Here is a 25,545-nt window from a genome sequence, read left to right as displayed (position 1 = left end):
ATATTGAACATAGCTCTGTACTTGAAGACCGCACTTCCCCTACACCACCATCACAGGTGCTTGGTCTAACTTCGCAGTGTGATATGTGGTTGCATGTTGCATACGGTGTCTAGCTTGTAATGCTTCTAATTAGGGTAAATTGCATCTGCTTAGTTTACACATTATACCTGTGAATATGACATGCCTTCCTATTTTTGGTACACACTACATCTATGTGTTAACCATGTTCTTACATGAAACTACCTCTCTTCTGTATCCTGCATCAATCACTTATGATGAGACACCTTTATTTGTTGCATATTGCATATTATTTCTAGCATGTTGCGATGTATTGCTTCTAATTTGGTCAAATACATTTGTTAGGCCACACTTTTAATTTGGCAGAGTGATATTGGTTTCATCTTTCCTATGGTTTCTAGCTTGCATTGCTTCTAACTAGTTCAAACACCTTGTGCTTAGTTTACACTTTATACATCATACATGTCAATATGTCATGCCGTCCTGTTTTTCATACATATTCCATCCTCCCATCATGCGGCTATCTTACATGAAAGTAGTGCTCGTCAGTATCATGCATCAATGAGTTCTGAAGAGCAAACTTTATTCCTTTTTCTTGTGGGTTTGACTTGACAAGGCAAAATCAAAAAAGAGGAAGGAAAATAGTAAGGAAGGCGATGATGGTGGCCCTCTGCAGCAACGTAAATGGAGCATCTGTACGGATTCTCCTTGTACTACTAGTGCATTACAAGTTCCAAGTCTCCACTCCCCTACTCCACCATCCAAGGTGCTTGCTCTAACTTGGCAGTGTGATATCTGGTTGCATGTTGCATACGGTGTCTAGCTTGTATTGCTCTTAATTAGTGTAAACTGCATCTACTTAGCTTACACATGATACGTGTGAATATGACATGCTTTCCTGTTTTTGGTACATACTATATCTGTCTATCACACCATGTTCTTACATGAAACTACTCTTCTTGTGTATCCTGCATCAATCACATATGATGGGACACCTTTAAGTTGGCAGTGTGATATTGGTTTGCATCTTGAATATGATTTCTAGCATGTAGTGCTTCTAGTTTGATGAACGCCACCTATGACAAGACAATTTTAACTTGGCAGAGTGATATTGATTGCACCTTCCATATGGTGTCTAGCTTGCAGTGCTTCTAATTTGTTGAAGTGCCTTCAGCTTAGTTACCACATCACAGCTGTGAATATGTCAAGCCGTCCAGTTTTTCGTACATATTCCATCCTCGTATCATGAATTTGCCTTTCATCAGAGTAGTGTTCGTCGGTATCATGTATGAATGAGTTCTGAAGAGCAAATTTTATCCCTTTTTCTTGTCGGTTTGACCTCACAATGCAAAATCAATAAAGCGGAAGGAAATTGGTAAGGCATTGGATCATGGTGGTCCTTCCGAGCAACTGAAACAGAGGGTCTCTATAGATTCTACTCCGCCATCCTCCCAACAAGATTTGCAAGACAACGCAAGGCTAGACAGTCAACGTAGCTGTGTAGATGATGAGCACATCTCCCCTACTCCACCATCACAGGTGCTTGCTCTAACTTGGCACTATTATATGTGGTTGCATGTTGCGTATGATGTCTAGCTTGTATTGCTTCTAACTTTGTTGAATTGCATCTGCTTACTTTACACATGATTCCTATGAATATGACACATGTTCCTGTTTCTAGAACATACTATATCTGATCACACCATGTTCTTACGTCAGACTACTGTTTTTGCATATCCCGCATCAGTCACTTATGATAAGGCACCTTTAAGTCGCCACTGTGATATTGGTTGTGTCTTGCATATGATTTCTAGCATGTACTGCTTCTAATTTGTTGAAACGCCAGACAGTTTGAACTTGGCAGAGTGATATTGGTTGCACCTTTCATATGGTGTCTAGCTTGCAGTGCTTCTAATTTGTTGAAATGCCTTCTGCTTAGTTACCACATCATAGGTGTGAATATGTCACGCCGTCCTGTTTTTCCTACATATTCCATCCTCGTATCATGTGTTTGCCTTTCATCCGAGTAGTGTTCGTCAGTATCATGCATGAATGAGTTCTGAAGAGCGAATGTTATTCCTTTTTCTTATCGGTTTGACTTCACAATGCAAAATCAATATAGCTGAAGGAAATTATTCCGACAGTGGATGATGGTGGTCCTTCGGAGCAACTCGAACAGAGGGTCTCTACAGATTCTACTCCGCCATCCTACCAACAAGATTCACAAGACAACACCAGGCTGGACAGTCAACGTAGCTGTCTAGATTATGAGCACATCTCCCCTACTCCACCATCACAGGTGCTTGCTCTAACTTGGCACTATTATATTTGGTTGCATGTTGCGTATGATGTCTAGCTTGTATTGCTTCTAACTTTGTTGAATTGCATCTGCTTACTTTACACATAATGCCTGTGAATATGACACATGTTCCTGTTTCTAGAACATATGTGTAGATGATGAGCACATCTCCCCTACTCCACCATCACAGGTGCTTGCTCTAACTTGGAACTGTTATATGTGTTTGCGTGTTCCATATGAAGTCTAGTTTGTATTGCTTCTGATTTTGTTGAATTGCATCTGTGTAGCTTACAACTTATACCTGCAACGTTCAATTACCCATAAGACACATTTAACTTGGGAGTGTGATGTAGGTTGCATCTTGCATTGTCATCTAGCTTGTACTTCTTCTAATTTCTTGAAATGGCACTTACGACGAGACACTTTTTACCTGATAGAGTGATATTGGTTGCATGTTCATATGGTGCCTAGCTTTCATTTCTTCTAATTTTGTTGAAATGCCTTCTGCTTACTGTTTTTCATACATATTCCATCCTCCTATCGTACGTCTGAATATGCAATGATGTCTTCTTTTTGTATATATTCCATCCTCCTATCCCGCGCTTGCCTTACATCAAAGTAGTGTTCGTCTGATTATGCATCAACCAGTTATGCAGAGATAATTTTGTTCATCTTCTTTTGGTTTTGACTTCATAAGGCAATATCAGAAAATAGGAAGGAAAAGAGTAAGTTAGGGGATGTTGGTGGTCCTCCGGACCAATGCAAACAGAGACTCTCTAGATTTGCCAGTGCTACTGCTAATGAAGTTGAAGTCCCAAGTCTACATGATGTGTTCATCTCCCATACTCCACCATCGCAGGTGCTTGCTCTAAGTTGACAGTGTGATAATTGGTTTCATGTTGCATATGTTGTCTAGCCTGTATTTCTTCTACTTTGATTAAATTGCACCTGCTGAGTTTATACGTTATACATGTGCATATGACATGCCTTTCTGTGTCTAGAATACACTGCATCTATCAATCATACCATGTTCTTACATCAAAGTACTGTTGTTGTGTATCCCGCATTAGTCACTCATGATTGGACGCTTTTAACATGGCAGTTTGATAGTGGTTGCATCTTGCATTGACTTCTATGTTGTACTGCTTCTAAGGTTTTGAAATGCCACTTGTGACAAGACACTTTTAACTAGGCAGAGTGATATTGGTTGCATCTTTCATATGGTGTCTAGCTTGCATTACTTCTGTTTTCTTGAAAATCCTTCTGCTTAGTTTACACATCGTAGCTGTGAATATGTCACGCCGTCCTGTTTTTCTTACATATTCCATCCTCATACGATTGTCTTACATCAAAGTATTGCTTGTCTGTATCATGCATCAATGAGTTCTGAAGAGCGATTTTATTCTTTTGTGTTGTGGGTATGCCTTGACATGGCAAAGTCAAAAAAGAGCAAGGAAAAGAATATAGTAGGGAATGGTGTTACTCGTCGGGTGAAACGGAAAAGGATCTGCCCTCGAGATTCTGCTCGTACTTATAGTGCAATAGAAGGTCCAAGTCCACCGGCTAAATCAACAAACACAGTATCACCTGCTCCACCAGCTGCAGCATCCGCTTCAACTGTACCAGCATCTCAACGAGTTACTCATTCGTTTGCTCCGGAACTGGCCAGTTCCCAAGCTGCATTCACACCTAACACTACTTCCGAAGCACTACTGACACAACAGGACTTGGCAAGATCAGATGAACCTCATGAGCATCAACACCAAGACGGTACCTGACCGAGTCAAGTTGCAGTTGCATGCTCCTTTATATGTACTCTCACAGTTTGATGTGGACTAACACTTTCCATATTCGTTGTTGAACTAGCATCACAACGCAAGAAGAAATAGACATCAGGGATAATGCTTGATAGATTAACAAAATCTAAAGGAGGAAGAATGGAGATCCATTTTGAGGCATGTTTAAAAAGGCCACATGATGCTACAGAGTCAGTCAAGTTAGTATCAGAGGCAGCCATTTTCGTTAGGTGTCATGCACGTATCCTCCCAACGTGGATCTAGTACAGAAATGAGAAAGACAATACCAAGTTTAACACCTTCCTTGACCATTTATCCATAAGTAATGTTATTCATCGCAATTTGTAATATTGTCTTACTCTGTGCCATACTTTCTAGCTTCCTCCTAATAAGACTCACATTCTTTTTTCAACGGATGAGGTTCAAGTTGGATCTCACGTTTTTCAGTCTGCTCTGCGACAGTATCGGTACCACCTTAGAAAATCTCACTTTGAAGGCAAGGCTAACAATGAAATCGCCCAAACATCTCCAGTGGAATATATTACAGATGAAGACTGGACAGCCCTTGTTAAACACTGGTCTGATCCAAAGTATCAGGTAGGGTATTTGTATTTGATTAGACCACATATTGAGCTTGTAATTATGTATGTGCCTTACAAGTGTATCTTCTTCTAGGCTAAATGTTTGAAGAACAAGACCAACCGTTCTAAAGTGAAATTCCAACAGACAACAGGATCTCGTAGCTATATTGCACACTGCGAGGCTCTTGTAAATAGCTGCTACTTCCTTCTTTTTTCTGTGCCATATTATCGTATCTATATTGACTTGTTCCAAATACAGAGGAATACCCGTGTGGACCAAAAAGAACCTGAACCGAATGCAGTGCAAATCTTCAAGGATTACCACACCAGCAAGATGAAGGGCATGAGCACACGAGTTCAGGCCGCTGTTGTAAGTCCTTACTCCTCCTACCTTTGAACTGATTGGTACTGTGATGTGCTCATTTAACTGCTTGGTTTGCAGCCATTGTCAATTACTCTGTTCACTTTTATACACAATTGTCTTAACGTATAATTTCACCTTACATGGTTTAAAAGAGATGAAGGATATTCTTTTGGTCTTGATATGTAATATAGTTGTGATGTTCACGTGCGCACACAATGATAGAATAGCCTGTTTGTTTTATATCTGTTTGCCCATGATATGAATGATGTCATACTCTGTTCATCCTACTTTAAACCATGTCTCTTTATCCTTAGATGTCAACGAATGTGAGGAAATAGACAATACAGTAGGCATGCTACATGGACATATGTTCCGAAAGTGATTTTATTATGTAGTTGGCACTACAATACATGCTAATGTATTACAGTAGTTCACCAAAATAAGTTATGTATAAATGTGAAACCTACTTTGTTTGTTTTTGTCTCATTAGTAACTTATCTGGTACACTAATCTACAAGTTCAAACTTTCAGCAAGCTATGGAAGAAATGATTGAACAGCCACAACCACCCGAAGGTGACGAGGCTACCACAGGCACAATGTTACCTCTTGCTACAGCGCGTCAGTATCTCTCCACTAACAGTGCAAAGAGCACCTTCCTACGTAATTCTGGGCTGGTTGTCAAGGTAACCTTGTCCAAATCGCCTACTGAACAAAATCTTCCGGCTAGACAGAGTGATATATCTATCCTCCAGACACAAGTCCAATCCCTAATGGACGTTGTGTCGGAAACAAAAATAGTGGTCGACAAATGTCATGAAAAAGGTCCAAAAAAATGTCGTGAAGATATGAATGGTTTTGAAACCAGACTATCAGACATTTGCTTCGTTGTTCAAGAGCAATGGCGGAAAAAGGGGAAGATCGTGCTGCTCCATCAGATTCTACAGCCTGAAACATAAGCACTCAGGTCAAATGATCTGTGCTTCTATACATATGATAGTGCTTTTATCTGCAAGGATTGTAAACTTTATGTCCACAGGCCTTTTGTTGTATGGTTGGAATTTATTTTGTTGTGATACATCATTTATGATGCTGCCAAAGGCTGGAGTAATTACGACGCTATTTTTGTATAGTGTAGGTTTATCTTAGTAATGTATTCGGCCGAAAGCTTCGTAGGAGCCCAACATGCCAACATTCGTCGGGCCCATTCCAATTGGGCTAAAAACGATTCTGGGCCGAAATTTGCATGTAGCCCACTAAAAATATCTGGGCCTAAATCAGCATAAGCTTTCATATTTTTCTGGTACGCCTGTGCCCATAGTGGCCCTTTAACATGCCTAAATATAATTTGGGCCCTCAGTAGTAATAGGCCGTGTACATGTGTAAATATCTCGAGCCCATAAAAAACATGGGCCTTTAATAGGCCGAAAGTAAGATTGGGCCTTGATTGTGCCAAATAACCCACTGGTCTTAGCAGGCCAAAATGGTGGCCCATTTACAATGCGGATCGTCCACAGGCCGAAATTCAGACCGGCCGTAAATGCGCCGACCTACTACACGGGCCTTTAACAGGCCGGAAGTTCGGTCAGGCTTGATTAGTGTCATTTTTATATGGGCCGTTAGTAGGCCCGATGTGGCGTTGGGCCACATATGGCCCATGGATTTCGTCCGACGTTAACAGGCCGAAAGTCACAACAGGCTGAAAGTGGCCCAAATCTGTAGTGGGCCTCTAACAGGCCGAATGTCAGACATGGCCGAATATGACCCATATCCTTCACGGTCGTTTATGGGCCGAAAGTTTCAATGGCCTATAAATGGGCCCAAATGAAGCAGGACCTTTAACAGGCCGGAAACACACCGGGCCGTAATTCGGCACAAATTCTTAGCAGACTGTTAATGGGCCAGAAGTGACCATGGGCCGCGATGATGACAAGTTTAGGACGGGCCATTGACGGGCCGAATTGACACTAGCCGTACGGGCCTTAACTAAGAATGTTGGGCCTTTAGCTGGGCCGGCCCATTATGGTCTGCTAAATCTTGTGGGCCTTTAGCTGGGCCGGCCCATTATGGCCTGCTAAATCTTGTGGGCCTTTAGTTGGGCTAGCCCATTATGGCCCGCTAAATCTTGTGGGCCTTTAGTTGGGCCAGCCCATTTTGGCCCGTTAAATCTTGTGGGCCTTTAGTTGGGCCGGCCCATTTAATCTTTATGGGCCACTTTTGGGTCGGTCCACGTGTCAATGTATCATAGGCGCATCTCACCCATTGGATGAGTGACACATGTGCCAACGCGGAGCCGACACGTGGTTCCATCAGCCAATGAGAATTTTACACGTGGAAAATCGGCATGGGTCGTGGCTGTTAGCGGGTTATCGGATCCAAAACTGGACCCGATAGCTTAACAGCGTCCCGTTATGGTGGATGCCACGTGTCGGTCACCCTTGACGAAAGCACTTCTATGCCGCATGATTTATCGTCATGGAAGTGGACACTTCAGTGATGATAATTTTGGTAATGTCATGGAACACTTCTACGACAGCACAGGTACGACTATCTTGATTCTGTCATAAAATTGTCATGGATGTACATGAAAACGTGACCTACTGTGACAAACACGTATCATCACGGAAGTGTATTTTTTTGTAGTGTACTCATGATGATATCCCGGCAATGATCATTATATAAGCATCACGTCTAAGATTAGTAGACCAACTCCTGCCTGCATCTACTACTATTACTCCACACATCGACCGCTATCCAGCAAGCATCTAGTGTATTAAGTTCATGGAAAAACAGAGTAATGCAATAAGAACAATGACATGATGTAGACAAGATCTATCTATGTAGAGATAGACCCCATCGTTTTATCCTTAGTAGCAACGATACATACATGTCGGTTCCCTTTCTGTCACTGGGATCAAGCACCGTAAGATCGAACCCACTACAAAGCAACTCTTCCCATTGCAAGATAAATAGATCAAGTTGGCCAAACAAAACCCAAATATCAGAGAAGAAATACGAGGCTATAAGCAATCATGCATATAAGAGATCAAATAAACTCGAATAACTTTCATGGATATAAAAAGATATAACTGATCATAAACTCAAAGTTCATCAGATCCCAACAAACACACTGCAAAAAAAGTTACATCATATGGATCTCCAAGAGACAATTGTATTGAGAATTCAGCGAGAGAGAGGAAGCCATCTAGCTACTAACTATGGACCCATAGGTCTACAAAGAACTACTCACACATCATTGGAGAGGCACCAATGGAGGTGGTGAACCCCATCCGAGATGGTGTCTAGATTGGATCTGGTGGTTCTGGACTCTACGGCGGCTGGATCAATATTTCGTCGACTCCCTAGGGTTTCTGGAATATTGGGGTATTTATAGAGCAAAGAGGCGGTCCAGGGGCACCCGAGGTGGGCACAACCCACCAGGGCGCGCCTGGGCCTCCTGGCTCGCCCTGGTGGGTTGTGCTCTCCTCGGAGCACCCCCAGGCGCAGCCAGGGCCCATTATGTGTCTTCTGGTCCATAAAAAATCTCCGTAAAGTTTCGTGGCATTTGGACTCCGTCTGATATTGATTTCCTGCGATGTAAAAAACATGCAGAAAATAGCAAATGGCACTTGGCACTATGTCAATAGGTTAGTACCAAAAAGTGATATAAAATGACTATAAAATGATTATAAAACATCCAAGATTGATAATATAACAGCATGGAACAATAAAAAATTATAGATACGTTGGAGACGTATCATATTTATTATCATTCTTGGATGTTTTACAATCATTTTATAGCAACTTTATATCATTTTTTGGGACTAACCTATTTACCCAGTGCCCAGTGCCAGTTGCAGTTTTTTGCTTGTTTTTTACATCGTAGGAAATCAATATCAAACAGAGTCCAAATGCTTTTAGGGTTTGTACCAGTAGCTATGCTTTTAATCTCTCTCTCTCTCTCGTGTTCTTGAGATGTCACCATCTTGATGTATCGTGGGCTTTGTTAATAGAGTCGGATCATATGGTGTTTGCCCCTCTCTATCTTGTTGTGATGAATTGAGTTTTTCCCTTTGAGATTTCATTGTTATTGGATTGAATAGTTTTATGGATTTGAGAGCACTTGATATATGTCTTGCATATGAATACTCGTGGTGACAATGGGGTATCATATTGATTCACTTGATATGTGTTTTGGCATTCAACTTGTGTGACATTGGGGTAATCTATGCATAGGGGTTGATGCACGTTCTCGTCTTTTGTTTCTCCGGTAGAAATCAAGGGGCACTCTTTGAGGTTCTTTGTGTTGGATTGAGTATTATGAATCTGAAATTATTTGGTGTTATTTTAGTATGAACTCTTGATAGATTGATCGAAAAGAATAGCTTCGAGGTGGTTTCGTACCCTACAAACGATTTCTTCTTATGTTCTCCGCTAGATAGGAACTTTGGAGTGATTCTTCGTTGCACGTTGAGGGATGGTTATATGATCCAATTATATTAGCATTGTTGAGATATTGCACTAGTGAAAGTATGGACCCTAGGCCTCATTTTCAAGCATTGCAATACCATTTGTGCTCCGTTTTATCAATTGCTACCTTGCTGTTTTTTTATTGTTCTTATTACAAAAATCAATATCTACCATCCATATTACACTTGTATCACCATCTCTTCGCCGAACTAGTGCACCTATACAAATTACCATTGTATTTCGTGTGTTGGGGACACAATAGACTTTTTATTATTTGGTTGCAGGGTTATTTGAGAGAGACCATCTTCATCCTACGCCTCCCACATATTGATAAACCTTAGCTCATCCACTTGAGGGAAAATTACTATTGTCCTACAAAACTCTGTGCTTGGAGGCCCAAAATGTGTCTACAAGAATAAAGTTACTTAGTAGACATCAATCAGGGATGCTCCATCTAAGCCCAAGTCTGCCCCCAAACCTCCAACTCAAGCTCAAGCTCCAAAACCTTCTACACCCAAGAGATCCACAAGAAACATCCCTGGTGCTAAAAAAACAAGGCCCCAGTGCCTGAGGTCCAAGAGGATGATGAAGAGCAGCAAGTACTCTGAAAGTAGAAGCCAAAGATTCCAGATCACAGTGATTATCATCAAGTGGCTGAAAACATGAAGGAAAGGAAGGATGCAGGTCTGTGATTGTGGAGACAGACTGATCCCTATGCCACAAGGAGAAGGACTACTGTAGATTATCGTTTCCACACCAAGGAACAAGAGGACTTCCATGAGACAGTCTTGTTAGACAAGAAGCCCATAGTTTGTGATATGAAGTGGGTTGACTGGGAGTACATCGACGATAATGTGGAATACTTCCCAGGTGTACATGAGAGCTTCAAGATGAATGATGTGGACAAGTTTGTTGGTCAGGAATTGACCAAATGGAATGATGAAATGATAATGCAATTATATTCGACTGCTCCTTTTTATCCTGATGGAAAGATTGTCTGGATGACTGAAAGCACAAGGTATCAATCAAGTATCTCTGAATGGGCCAAGTTGATCAAAGCCCCAAAGGAAGATGAGAATGACATTGACGTATATGCCAAGCCTAGGAAGGGTCAGAACTCCGTGGCCAATATGTACAAGGAAATTCCTGATAAAGCCTTGGATACTCACAAGCTTGGGTCCATATACTATCTGCTGTTAGGTCTGACCACCATCAACACCATTCTGTGGCACACTCTGTTACCTAAGTCGGGAGGTCATAGGATGATCCGTGATCACTCCATCAACTTGCTCCATATGTTTGATGTGCCACAGAAGTTTGAAGTGATGAGCTTAATAGTTGAAACAGTGAAGAGAACTGCAACTGATCAGAAGAGATCATGTGGATATGCCCTCATATACACATGTTGATCAATTCCAAGATGGGAACAGGGACATATCTTCTAGATAAAGAGCATCTTCCCCTGAGGCCAGAATTTGAGGACAATGAGATTGTCATGGATGCATCACATCCAACATGTGCTGAAGCTCAGGAGAAGAGAGAGATTGAGAGCAAAGGCTGCAAAATCAGCAAAGGCAGCCAGTGCACTAGATGCTTCAACTGTGATGCTCAAGACCAAGCAAGATCAACTAAGTTATCTACTTGAGGCTATTATGAGGATTGAGAAGGGCTTGGCCACCCTGACTCAGAATCAAGAGAGTCTTGAGAGGATCATTGAGACAAAATTTCATGATTTAGATGTGAAGGTCAAAGAGATCCAGACAACTGTGGAGAAGCTCCAGGAAGAGATTGAGGATAGGAATGATAGACCTACCACAAACACTTTTCAACGAGTGCCAAGGGCACAAAGGTCTTCAGCAGTGCCAGTTGTCAGTGACACCAGGACTACACTTTCAGCACCTGTAGCAACTGCCACTGTTACACCTCCAGTTTCAACTCCTCCAGCTCAACAGACGTCAGCTGAAGTATTTGCAGACGGACTTCTCTCCGCGCCATCTACGCACACTGAAACAACTAGCCAGAAGACCCCTTCAGGAGCTCCCGGAGATCGTGCCTAGAGTGTCGCATAGCACTATGCATTTTCAAGCTTTTTGGTAACTTGTTGCCAAAGGGGGAGAAAGTGTATAGATCATTAGGCTGAGAGAGAGAGAGAGAGAGCGTGTTTTGCCTTTTTGTTGCCTCTCTTGCTATTTGATCATTTGCCTTGATCATTTGGTTGTTTGATTCCTATGCTACAATATTTGTGCTTGTTTGTGAGATACTCTTGTGATCATGTGTTTGATCATACTATACCTTAATATGTGCTTGCATGATGCTATCTATGATACTTGTGTATGATCAATCATGTTTACCCTTGGTGATGAGTGCATGCTATTTAAATCTTATCATTTTGAGCGCTCCACCAAGATGTATGTGCCATGGAAGAGTGACCCATGATCCTAATGAATTGTGCATTTGCATTCAAAAGCAAATTTTAAATAATGCACAAATTTAGGGGGAGCTCTTTCTTATCACATACTTCTCAAAGCAGCGATGTATTTCATTCATATTATCATTTGTCGAAGCTTTGATCTATATTTTGTCATCAATTACCAAAAAGGGGGAGATTGAAAGTGTGACTAATCCCCGGGTGGTTTTGGTAATTCAACAACATATAGCTCATTGAACTAATATCCATTCAAGTTAAATATTTTAGAAAGTTCAATGATTGGCATGGCATGGACTATAGATGTGGACCCCTCAAAATGCTAAGGACAAAGATTGGCAAAAGCTCAAACTCTTCATTCTCATTTTAGTGATCCATGATCACATTGAGTCCAAAGGAAAGCCAATACTATTAAAAGGGGACGAGGTGTTGCTTAATGGTCTACTTGCTCAAAGTGCTTAGTGATATTGCTCCAAAACCCTCAACCACTTTCCCACTCGAAATATCACTACCGTAGGATGCTGCTAACATGACACTACGATCAGAGAAATTCGACGGAACTGTGTGCGATGCAATAATCGCAAACAGTGGTGTAAAAAACCTGTCAAAAAAGGTGCAAAGTGTTTGTGATGGAGGGTGCATCAAACACGGTTCAGATTTTAGTTGCTTGTGCAATGAAGGGCATATGGTTCAGTTCAATGAACTATTTGCGATGAGGAGGAACAAAAGAAACGGGCAGCCAGATGAAGGTGTGTGCGATACACAATATACGGTTCACTCGGATGAACTGTTTGTGATTAGGCAACACAAAAGAAACGGTCAGCCAGATCAAGGTGTGTGCGATATACGGCATGCGGTTCACTCGGATGAACTGTTTGTGTTGAGACAAGAGAACAGAAACGGTTCAATATAAGAAGTTGTGTGTGATACGCGGCAAATAGGTCTGTAATCAGAAATGTGTGCGAAGACCGATAATAACACAGACGGTTACTGCTAATAAGACGTGTGTGTTGTGCGATGGGATTGCATACAGAACAACAACTATATATATATATACACTTATAAGGACATGGTTGCATAACCAAATTAAACATCCACTTACATAGGTGGCTACTACAACCATGGCATTTGCACACACCAAAGTAAACTATTACATGCATAATTACATAGGTGGCTACTACACACATGACATTTCCACTCACCAAAGTAAACTATATATTACATGCATGATTAACTAGCATAAACGATCATCTGATCATCATCTACTTCTTGTGACGCTTGCTCTGCTTGTGGCTCGATCCGGGCTCGTCGATTTGGGTAACAAGGCACTTCCTCATGTCAACGATCCGCCCGTGCATCTCATAGCATGTGTACACGCTCTTGGCCGCGAACCTGAGGTGAGGTTCATCCAGTTGCCGCATCCAGGCCCTGTGCCAGGATACGGGACTTGTTCTCTTGGCATCCTGCTTCATCTTTTCATAGTAGGGGTTTATGATGGACGAGACGAGTTCAACCAGGGAGTCCTTCTTCGTGCTGCCCCAGGCCCTGTAGTGCTCATGGATTTTGACAAGGTTCTTGTAGGCCAAGCCCGTAACCCTGAGCGCTTTTACATCATCGGTGGTTTCCACCGTGGCGAACTTGTAGTCGGTGCTGTTGACAAACCTGTTGAAATGGTCACAAGGCTCTGTGGCCATGCAGTAGTGGTAGATGAGGACACGATGGCGCACGCACAACTGGGCGAGGGAAACCTTCTGATCTATGTAGGGACGAACGGCGGTGTACTGGAGGTCGATGCCGACCACCTTGTACTTGTCTCGAGAAAGCAACTGCTCAACGTTGTTGATGTAGTCGTCAACCACGGCCGGGTCGATGGTGTACACCACCGGGAGATCCGTCTCCCTTGCATGGGTCTCCACTTTCTGCTCGCCGAACTCCACTGGAGCGGCGCTAGACATCGCCTCTCTATGTGTCGTCGTGGGTGTGCTTGTTGTGTTGTGGGGCGTGATCGAAAGGTTGAAGAGACTAAGGTTATAATGGCCAAATTAAAGGAGAAGCCGGACAGCTAGGAATATCGGCAGGTGAGGAGTCCTGGATTAGGGGGTCCTCGGACAGCCGGGCTATATCCTTTTGCCGGACTGTTGGACTATGAAGATACAAGATTGAAGACTTCGTCCCATGTCCGGATGGGACTCCCCTTGGCGTGGCAGGCAAACTTGGCAATACGGATATGTAGATCTCCTCCCTTGTAACCGACTCTGTGTAACCCTAGCCCCCTCCGGTGTCTATATAAACCGGAGGGTTTAGTCCGTAGGACAACAACAATCATACCATAGGCTAGCTTCTAGGGTTTAGCCTCTACGATCTCGTGGTAGATCAACTCTTGTAATACTCATATCATCAAGATCAATCAAGCAGGAAGTAGGGTATTACCTCCTTCGAGAGGGCCCGAACCTGGGTAAACATCGTGTCCCCCGCCTCCTGTTACCATCCGCCTTAGACGCACAGTTCGGGACCCCCTACCCGAGATCCGCCGGTTTTGACACCGACATTGGAGCTTTCATTGAGAGTTCCACTATGCAGTCACCGTAAGGCTTGATGGCTCCTTCAATCATCGGCAACGATGCGATCCAGGGTGAGGTTTTCCTCCCCGAACAGATCTTCGTATTCGGCGGCTTCGTACTGCAGGCTAATTCGCTTGGCCATCTGGGGCAGATCGAAAGGTACGCCCCTAGCCATCAGGTCAGATTTGGAAACTTGAACTACACTGCCGACATCCGCGGAGACTCGATCTTCGGCGGATTCGAGCCCATGTCAGGTGCGCCGCACAATCACGACGAGCATGATTTAGCTCTGTCGTCGGACAGTGTTCGGGAGATCACACCTGCAACTACTCCGGCACTTAATCCAGAACAAACTGCGCCATCGGAGGACGGGTGGATAGACCCCGCCACGAAGGCTGCACTCTCAGTGGCGATAGAGCCGAATACTAACTTCACCTCCTACGAGACCCATGTTGCCGAACCGTTGGATTCGTCCCCGGCCACAGACTCCGAGCCGCTTGTGTCCGTGCCCATCAAATCCGATTGGGCACCGATCATGGAGTTTACCTCCGCGGATATCTTTCAGCACTCGCCTTTTGGCGACGTACTAAATTCGCTGAAGTCTCTCTCCCTGTCGGGAGACCCTTGGCCGAACTATGTCCGGCTAGAATGGGATGCGGACGATGAAGAAATTCGCGCCCCACCCACCACCCACTTAGTAGCCACTGTCGACGATTCAACCGACATGCTCGACTTCGGCTCCGAAGACATCGACGGTATGGACGACGATGCAGGAGACGAACAAGAACCACCGCCCACAGGGCGCTGGACTGCCACCTCATCGTATGACATATACATGGTGGACACCCCCAAAGAAGGGGATGGCGATAAGACAACGGAGGATAACCCCTCCAAGAAGCAACCCAAGCACCGACGTCAGCGGCGCCGCTCTAAGTCTCGCCATAGCAAAGGCAGCGATACCGGCACAAGAGATAATAATGCTCCGGATAGTGCCGAAGACGACGATAATCCCCTCCAGCCAGACCTCGAGTGAGAGGATGAACAAGCTAGCCCTCCAGAACAGGCAACAAACGGACAATCATAGGATGACAATTACATGCCTCTCTCCGAAGACGAAGTGAGCCTCGGCGACGAAGAATTTGCCGTGCCTGAGGATCCCGTCGAGCAGGAACGCTTCAAGCGCCGGCATATAGCCACAGCAAATAGCCTGAGGAAAAAGCAACAACAGCTTCGAGCTGACCAAGATCTGCTAGCGGATAGATGGACTGAAGTCCTGGCAGGCGAGGAATACGAACTCGAGAGCCCAACCAAGAGTTACCCAAAGTGCAGGTTGCTACCCCAACTCGAGGAGGAAGCATTGAAACCTACATCACCAGCGTATGAGGCGGCTGATCGGCCACCTCGTGGCAGAGACAGAGAGGCATTTCAGCCTGAAGTCCAGCCTGCACCATGCCGCCACTCAAACAAAAATACCAAGGCCCGGGGCAACACGCAGGACCTGCGAGACGTATTGGAAAACAAGGCAAAACATGCAAGATCGATCTACGGATCATGGGGGCGCGCACCAACGCGGGACGATGACTGTCACGCCGGATACACTAAAAGCAAATCCGGCCGGGCCGAATACAGCACACAAGACTCATATGAACTGCGTCATGATATAGCCCGGCACAGAGGCGCCGCACACCCCCTATGCTTCACTGATGAAGTAATGGATCATGAATTCCCAGAGGGTTTTAAACCCGTAAATATTGAATCATATGATGGTACAACAGATCCCGCAGTATGGATCGAGGATTTCCTCCTCCACATCCACATGGCTCGCGGTGATGATCTACATGCCATCAAGTACCTCCCACTAAAACTCAAAGGACCAGCTCGGCATTGGCTGAATAGCTTGCCAGCAGACTCAATTGGCAGTTGGGAGTATTTGGAAGATGCATTCCTTGACAACTTCCAGGGCACTTATGTGCGACCACCGGATGCTGATGACTTGAGCCATATAACTCAGCAGCCAGGGGAATCGGCCAGGAAATTCTGGACCCGGTTCCTAACCAAGAAGAACCAAATTGTCGACTGTCCGGATGCAGAGGCCTTAGCGGCATTTAAACATAATATCCGTGACGAATGGCTCGCCCGGCACCTCGGCCAAGAGAAGCGAAAATCCATGGGAGCCCTTACGACACTTATGACCCGCTTTTGTGCGGGCGAAGATAGTTGGTTGGCTCGTAGCACCAATACAGCAAGCAAACCTGGCATATCAGAAGCCAGGGATAGCAATGGCAAACCACGACGCAACAAACACAAGCACCGCAAATATGGTGAAAACGCCAAAAATACGGTAGTTAATGCCGGGTTTAGGGGCTCAAAGCCCGGTCAGCGGAAAGGGCCACCCAAAAATAAAAATTCGGGTCCATCTAGTCTGGACCGCATACTCGATCACCAATGCCAAATTCATGGCACCCCAGAAACGCCAGCCACCCATACCAACAGAGAATGCTGGGTCTTCAAACAAGCCGGCAGGGCAGGCGCCAAAGACGAAGGGGGGTCTCAAAGCGACGAAGAGCCAAGATCACCGAACACAGGAGGGCAAAAGAGATTTCCCCCGCATATTCAATCGGTGAATGTGGTAAATACCACCCAAATTACCAACTCGGACCGGATATACACCCTTAGGGATGGCGACTCAACGCAACTAGTCGTCCCACAATATAAACTAGGGCCGGTCACCTTCAACCGCACGGGTCGTCCGGTTAACGCCAATCAGGGCAATCCAGCTGCACTAGTCCTCGACCCAATAATAGACGGGTTCTACCTCACTCGAGTCCTTATGGACGGAGGTAGCAGCCTAAATCTGCTTTACCAGGACACAGTGCGCAAGATGGGCATCGATCATTCGGCGATCAAACCCACTAAAGCCACTTTCAGAGGCATTATTCCAGGTGTGGAAGTTAGCTGTACAGGCTCCATTGCCCTTGAGGTAGTCTTCGAATCACCAGAAAATTATCGTATCGAAGAGTTAATCTTCGAAATCGTCCCTTTCCGCAGTGATTATCAAGCACTGCTCGGACGAACCGCGTTCGCTCGATTCAACACGGTGCCACATTATGCCTACCGTAAGCTCAAGATGCCCGGTCCATGCGGCATCATCATCACGGTTAATGGCAAGGCCGAACCTTCCCTCGGCACCAAAAAATACACCACTGCCTTAGCAGCAGAAACAATGAGCAGCACCTTGCAGCCGAACCTCGAGTCGACGTCCAGGCTCCCGGACACCGTCAAGGGACTCTGAACTACTTCACGGAAGGATAGACCGGCTCGTCCAGAGCTCAACTAAACACTCCGGCGAAGGCCAGGACAGGCCGAACTCAGCGGCTCAACCGCCCTCCGGCACGTAAATATTTCTTACATTTCCTTCGCAGGTTCACCTTTGCACCGACCAGGACGGGCTAGACGGAGGCAGCTTGAACGCGTAAGGGAATCCTTAGACATTCCCCGCAGTGACCGTCCGGCTATATTACGGATCCGCACTCAGCCTCTTCCCCCTGGTCTCAGCAGGTTCCGCAATCATATTCCTTTTTTTTATCACATTACTTGTACCCATACGCATAGACGTACTATTCAAATACAACATGTGGATTTATATGACACTTACCTGCAAATACAACATGTGGATTTATATGACATTTACCTGTTGTTATTTCTTATTGAAATCATTTTGTGAAGTGGCATCCGTACACAGCGATATGCCTTAAAATATGCCAGGGGCTTCGTTTTACCCATAACACGGCAAGAAAGTCCGAACACCTTCATGGAAGTTCGGCACCCCGAACCTATAGCATTATATGCATCAGCTCCGAATCATGTCTTGGGTCAATAGTTGGGTTTGCCTGGCTCCCATGTATTGGTACCTTACGTTCCGCTATAACGGCTAAGGTAGCACTGGGAGAACTACTGCGATTGTGTCCCGGTTCTTCCGGACGAGCACCTCAGTAGAGAAAGCCGAAAACTGACTGTCATGATACGGCGAGAGCTGGTCAGCTGTTCGAGAGGTCACAAAATCTTTAAGGATTTCTCCTGCATAATGCCATAACCAATGCAGCTTGCGATGGATCGGTTTTTTCTCCGATCAGGTGCTTATAGAGCCCCTAGTACGGTCTTCCGAACACCAGGGGCTGCGCCTACCATAGTAAAGCTCCTATGGCTAAATGAGAGTGATAAAGCCCTATAGTCTGATTGCCTGGTTCGTTGTGTTGAGCACCTCCTTCGAAGGACCCAAAACTGGGATAAAGAGTGCTCGGGTTTATACCGAACACCCCCGTACTTCTTACGTGGGGGCAGAAGCCGACGACTGGCCAACTCTCAGGTTTAGCATATAAAACGGCCGCACAGGAGGGTAAACTTTTATATAATAGGGGACAAATAAATGACCTTGTTCAAACATTACAAAGGACAACATGATTGGCATTCATGGAAATATAATGTCCTCGGTGCATAGCTCCACTGCAAGGTAGGATCCTTTCAGGACACTCTCATAATATAATTCGGGCTTGCAGTGCTCCTTCCCCTCTAGCGGTCCTTTGGTCATCAGCTTATCGGCATCCATCTTCCCCCAGTGCACCTTTGCACGGGCGAAGGCCATTCGCGCACCTTCTATACAGACCGACTGCTTGATGACGTCAAGTCAAGGGCAAGCGCTTACGAGCCGCTTCACGAGCCCGAAGTAGCTGCTTGGAATCGGCTCAGCAGGCCATACCCGGATAACAAATCTTTCATGGATAGTTCCGCCGCCTTATGCAGTTCGATCAGCTGTTTTAGCTGGTCGGTAAAAGGCACCGGATAATTCGGTGGCAAATACTGCAACCAGAAGAGCTTATCTGCAGTTTTCCTTTCTTCAGCTTGGTAGTATTGGGCGGCATCTGATATGCTGCGAGGTAGCTCGGCAAATACCCCTGAGAAATCCGGACTCAAAACTAGAAACATAGTCCCCCCCCCCAAAATACTTGCTCTACATGGCAAAAGCCTTACCAGCCGCGATCTTTCTCGCCTCTTGGATCCCCTGCAGGGTGCTTCGGGTTTCCCCCCGGGCATCGCTCGTGGCCTGATGCGCCTTGGTGAGTTTGGATTCTTTCTCCGTTAAACTCTGCTCCAAGGTATCGCATTTCCTCACGGCCTCTTGCAGCTCCTGCTCGGCTTTAATAACCCTGGCCTCGTGCTTCTCACGAAGAGCCTGCTCAGTGGCTGCCTTTTTCTCGGCCTCGGCCACAGCCTTCTTAAGGGCTTCGACTTCGGTCACAATCCCTAGCGCAAATCATGTAGCTCAGTTCATACTGAAAATTCATTCGCAATAAACGCGAACAAGACTTGTGCATACCTTGTTTATCTCTCAACTGCACTTTCAATTGGCCAAGTTCTTCTGTGGTCCGCTCCAGACTTTGATTCAGCCTTGAGATCTCCGTAGTATGAGAAGTAGCAGCCGCTACATACACCTGCTTATAACAGAAGAGAAATAGATATCATTCAATGAGTCTTCCTGCGATCATCAATTCGATCCCCTGTCCGGTTCTTTCTTTCACCAAACAGTGTATCAGGGGCTACTATCTATACTATGAGACTCTTCGACAGCTCATAAAACATACCTCAAAGCCTCTTATAAGGCTGATACAGGCTTCGTTCAGTCCACTCTCAGTTGACTGAATCTTCTCAATCACCGCACCCATAAGGGCACGGTGTTCATCAACGATGGAGGCGTTTTTCAACGCCACCAACAAAGCATCCGACACTTCTGGATGGACAGAGGTCGCCGATGGAATAGGCACGCCTCTTCCAGCCGAGGGAGGCTGTCTGCTTGATTCTGGAGCCTTATAGGTCTCTAGAATCGCATCCAGCTGGCAGCCGAACTCAGGATCGCCCCCGCCGTTAGCCCCCATGCGAATCTTTTTCCCCACGTGTCCGGCCCTTGAGGTTTGACTTCCAGGCGCCGCCTTCACGGTTTTTTCCTTTCCTCCTTGGCCGGGGTCCTTCTAGGACGAAGCCTCAGTGTTATGTACCTGTTTGGAGGAAGGGGCCTTTGGGGGCGTCCCGCTCTCCATAGCATTTGAGCTCAGCAAGTCCTCTGATGAGGATTGTTTGGTACGGGACCTCACCGGACTACAAAAAATATGGCTTAGGTTAAAATACTAAGCCACGATGAGTCCGGACGCCTAAAACGTACTCGGATTTTATATACTTACGAGTTCACCAGGGGCTGGGCCCTGGGATCCCATGCTGGGCCGCTGTCGGCGGCGGCAGTGGACTCCTCCGGAAGAGGAGCCTTTCCCCTTTTGGGCAGCTCGGCCTCCAAGTGTGCGGAGGCCGTCCTCTTCTTTCTTCCCCCCACAGGGGATTCATCTTCCTCCTCCTCCTCGTCCTCTTCGGAGGTGGAATGGGCATTGGAGCCTTTGGATATTGTGTCCGAAGTGCCGCGGCGATGAAGGCCGCCCCGGGTCTTTTTGGCCTCCTTCTTGGCCATCTTCTTCGGCACCTTGTAAGGCGCCGGGACCAGCATATTCGTCAGAAGTGGGATGGCCAGTTCTTCGGGCAGCGGGGCCGGACAATGGATCCGCTCCGCCTTCTTCGTCCAGTCCTGGGAGAGTTGTATAAAACGCGTTAAGCGCTTCCCTTGGGTTACGCGGATAAAAAGTTTTGATGACTTACCGAACTTGCAGGGCGGGACAGTTGGTACCCGCGGTCCTCAGCGGAGTCCGGCCATGATTTGCTGGACTTGAAAAGCACCTTCCAAATGTCCTTGTGTGAGGAGCTGAAAAGCTCTCGCAAGGTTTGGTGCCTGGCCGGATCGAATTCCCATAGATTGCAAGTCCGGTGTTGACAAGGCATGATCCGGTGAACTAAAATCACCTAGACTACGTTGACAAGTTCAATGTTCTTATCTCCCATATCTTTAACGTGCGTCTGGAGCACCGACAGTTCGTCGGACGAGGACCAGTCCAGGCCTTTATTAACCTAGGATGTAAGCCGCAGGGGGGCACCGGATCGAAACTCGGGAGAGGTGGCCCATTCCTTGCCGCGTGGCTCAGTGATATAAAACCACTGATGTTGCCACTCCTTGACAGAATCATTAAAGGTTCCCGTTGGCCATATGACGTTGGGCATCTTTCTCACCATAGCACCCCCGCACTCGGCGTGTTCACCGCCCGCCACCTTGGGCTTCACATTAAAAATCTTCAGCCATAAACCGAAGTGCGGCGAAATGCGGAGAAAAGCCTCGCACACGACAATGAATGTCGAGATGTTGAGGAAGGAATTAGGGGACAGATCGTGAAGATCGATCCCAAAATAATACATGATGCCATGAACGAACGGGCGGAGGGGAAACCCTAGCTCACAGACAAAGTGAGGGAGGAATACAACCCTCTCGTGGGGTTCCGGAGTAGGGACGATCTGTCCCGCCGTCGGGAGACGGTGGCTGATTTTCTTGGCCAGGTACCCGGCCTCCCGAAGCTTTTTGATGTCCTTCTCTCGGACGGCAGAGGCCATCCATTTGCCTCCTGCTCCGGATCCGAACATCTTCGGAAGGCCTTTTGTGGGCAGAAAAGATGAACGCTTGGGCGCTGGAGCTTGGGCGGAGGGGAATGAATCGGGAAGTAGAGAGCGTGGGTGCGAAAGGGAGTCCTTATCCCCTTATAAAGACAGCAGGGATTCCGCGCCTCCCCACTTGCCTGGTAAAACCGCTTATTCCCCGAGCACCATAATTAACGGCGCGGTTGGGTTACCCACACCCGTGTTGATGAGAATCCCGTGATAAGGGGACACGATCTCTGCTTCGACAAGACGTGCCAAGGAAACCGCCTCGCGATATGTGCGGTGGCTGGTTGTGAGAAACGGTTCGAATAAACGACCGGGCCGTGGTGTGATGCTGCAAAATGCGTCTGCAGATTAGATTTGTGGAAATATTATTCTCTCTACGGTGGTATGTGGAATTTGTTTTGCAGAGCCGGACACTATCCTTGTGTTCAAAATCTTCAATGGAGTATTCGGAGGAGGAACCCGCCTCGCAATGCCGAAGACAATCTGCGCGCCGGACTCATCGTCATTGAAGCCTGGTTCAGGGGCTACTGAGGGAGTCCTAGATTAGGGGGTCCTCGAACAGCCGAACTATATCCTTTGGCCGGACTGTTGGACTATGAAGATACAAGATTGAAGACTTCGTCCCGTGTCCGGATAGGACTCTCCTTGGCATGGAAGGCAAGCTTGGCAATACGGATATGTAGATCTCATCCCTTGTAACCGACTCTGTGTAACCCTAGCCCCCTCCGGTGTCTATATAAACCGGGGGGTTTAGTCCGTAGGACAACAACAATCATACCATAGGCTAGCTTCTAGGGTTTAGCCTCTACGATCTCGTGGTAGATCAACTCTTCTAATACTCATATCATCAAGATCAATCAAGCAGGAAGTAGGGTATTACCTCCATTGAGAGGGCCCGAAACTGGGTAAACATCGTGTCCCCCGCCTCCAGTTACCATCCGCCTTAGACGCACAGTTCGGGACCCCCTACCCGAGATCCGCCGGTTTTGACACCGACAACAGGCCCTGATGGCAGTTCTAATTTACAGCGCGTAACTCCATCGTGCCGCATGTAACTACATCACATGGCAACGCGCGCGGCGCAATGGCATGCATATGGGGCCCCCAACGTGATTGTGCACATGCCCAACTGCTGGCAGAGCACGCGCGGAGGGACACGAGCAGAGCGCTCCACGGTCGCCTCAACGGCGAGCAACCATATATATATATGCATATAGCAGTTGAACACGCAAGGAAAAGCTTTCCACAAGTCGAGCGCGCCAACGGTCGCAAGCAGAGCATGCCAACGGACGCGAGCAGAGCGCGCCGCGGCGCCTAACGGCGAGCAGAGCTTGCCGAGGGACGCGAGCAAAGACCGGCGCAGTGATACGTGGCAAATAAGACGAACTGTGCAAGCGATGTGCATTCGTATTTTATTAGTTAAATCCTATTTATAAACCAGGACGGGGGTATAGTAGGTAATTAAATCGCACACGCTTTATTTTTTTAACCGTATGTGTATGTGTCCTTTCGTCCGCCTCTCGCACGTCTTGTCACCCCGCTGCCGCAGACGGCTTACAACACAAGCTTGCGCAGCACGCGGAGGCGTTATTTTGGCCAAATGGTGGCGCCAATGTATCATCGGTGAGCCCGTTCCAGCGCAACCTCGCTGGTTCCCGCGCAAGCTTCCCGCCCGACTCGGTGAAATCCCCCAAAATGCCAATGCTTACCGGCCTGCCATATAAACCCTCATGACCGGCGAGTCCTGCGTCGCATTTTCCCCTTCCTCCCTGTAGCTTATCTCGTCTGCTTCTCCCACAATTGCCAATGGCACCGAGCCATCGTCGTCGCTCAGCCACTCCGCTGTCATCAGAGGACGCTCCGGCTGGGAAGCTACACCGCGGCGGCGGCGCAATCCCTGGCGTAGTGTAGTGCGCGTGGCATCCCTGTTGGGTGTGCGCGGAACACTCACCACACGCTCCGCCGCCACTGCCCGTCGGCAGCTGTTGCCGGCCGCCGTTGCCGCCACACCACCGTCGAAAGCCAGGGCCATCGCCCGCTCTGCCACCACGGCCCGAAGGCGGGAGGTGGCCGTCGTGGCCGCCACCCCATTGTCGGCCATCACCCGCTCCGCCACCGCGGCCCGAAGGCGGGAGGTGGCCGTCGTGGCCGCCACCCCACTGTCGGACATCACCCGCTCCGCCACCGCGGTCCGAAGGCGGCAGGTGGCCGTCGTGGCCGCCACCCCATCATCTGTCGCCGTGGCCGCCAGCCCACCGTCGACCGCCGGGATCATCACCCGCTCTGCCACCGCCGTCCGAAGGAGGGAGGTGGAGGTGGAGGCCCGCATGTGCATCAGCGACCTTGCGTGCTACATCGAGTTCCTGCGGGAGGAGGAGGAGCGCCTCGTCGAGCACGCAAAGAACCTTACCGCAGCCATGGCCGCAGCACACGCCGACACAGAGGCAAGGAATCAGGAGATCTACGAGCAGTCCGGCCGCTTCGAGAGGGGTCGTCTGGAGCGGCAGTGGGCGTTCGAGCTGGCGAGCGTCGCTGAACATGCACAGCGCCAGGCACCGTATTGCAGTTGTCCAGCTCGTCGGTAGACTCCTCCTCCTCCTCTGCCTCTTACTGAGCACGCTCGGCAGAGGAGAGGCTGCCGAAAGTAGCACAAAGCCCCTCCGTAGTAGTAGTATTTAGGAGTATTTTGTTCAGTTCATCTGACTATAGATGTGGTGGAACTGTACAATGTACTTAAATTAGCTAGTATATATAGTTGAACTAGCTATTTCAGTACATGGTTGGCAACAATTGGGGAAAAGTTTGGTCGGTTCAGCTGTCGAGTTGAACTGTTTGTATAAATTAAGAATGACTGCTTAATCTATGAATGAAATCTATGCTTAATTACTGAATTTTAGTTGCAAAAATTTGATAGTGCTAGTGATTTTTAGGTGCATATTTTGACAAATCGCAGTGTTACAAGGATTGACAAATGGCAATGTTACTAGATCAACAAATGTCAATCTTTCCAGTTTGACAAATCGCAACATACCCAATATGACAGATGCAAATCTTACCAAATTGTTTGTACGTGGTTGCACAAGGGTCATCCAAAACAACCGTTTGCGTTGAAGGGATGCACAAATCCCGCGCTGAGAATTTTCCCTCGACTTAAGGGGGGAGACCATAACTCTCACTTTGCATACGGGTGTTCTACCTAAAATGTTTGCGATCAAGAGCTGCAGACATCCTACTCGGCACATTTTCTCTTAGCTTCCTAGGGAAGCTGTCGATTTGGATACGGGTGTTCTAACTAAAACGTTTGCAATCGAGAGCTGCACAAATCCTGCTCGGCACATTTTCCCTTGGCTTCCTGGGGAAGTTGTCTGTTTGCATACGGGTGTTCTAACTAAAACGTTTGCGATGAGTGTTGTATATTTAAAAACAGTATTAAACTGCAGCTTGAG

Source organism: Aegilops tauschii, chromosome 5 (assembly GCF_002575655.3).
Source record: "Aegilops tauschii subsp. strangulata cultivar AL8/78 chromosome 5, Aet v6.0, whole genome shotgun sequence".
NCBI lineage: Eukaryota > Viridiplantae > Streptophyta > Magnoliopsida > Poales > Poaceae > Aegilops > Aegilops tauschii.
This window is presented reverse-complemented; position numbering follows the sequence as displayed.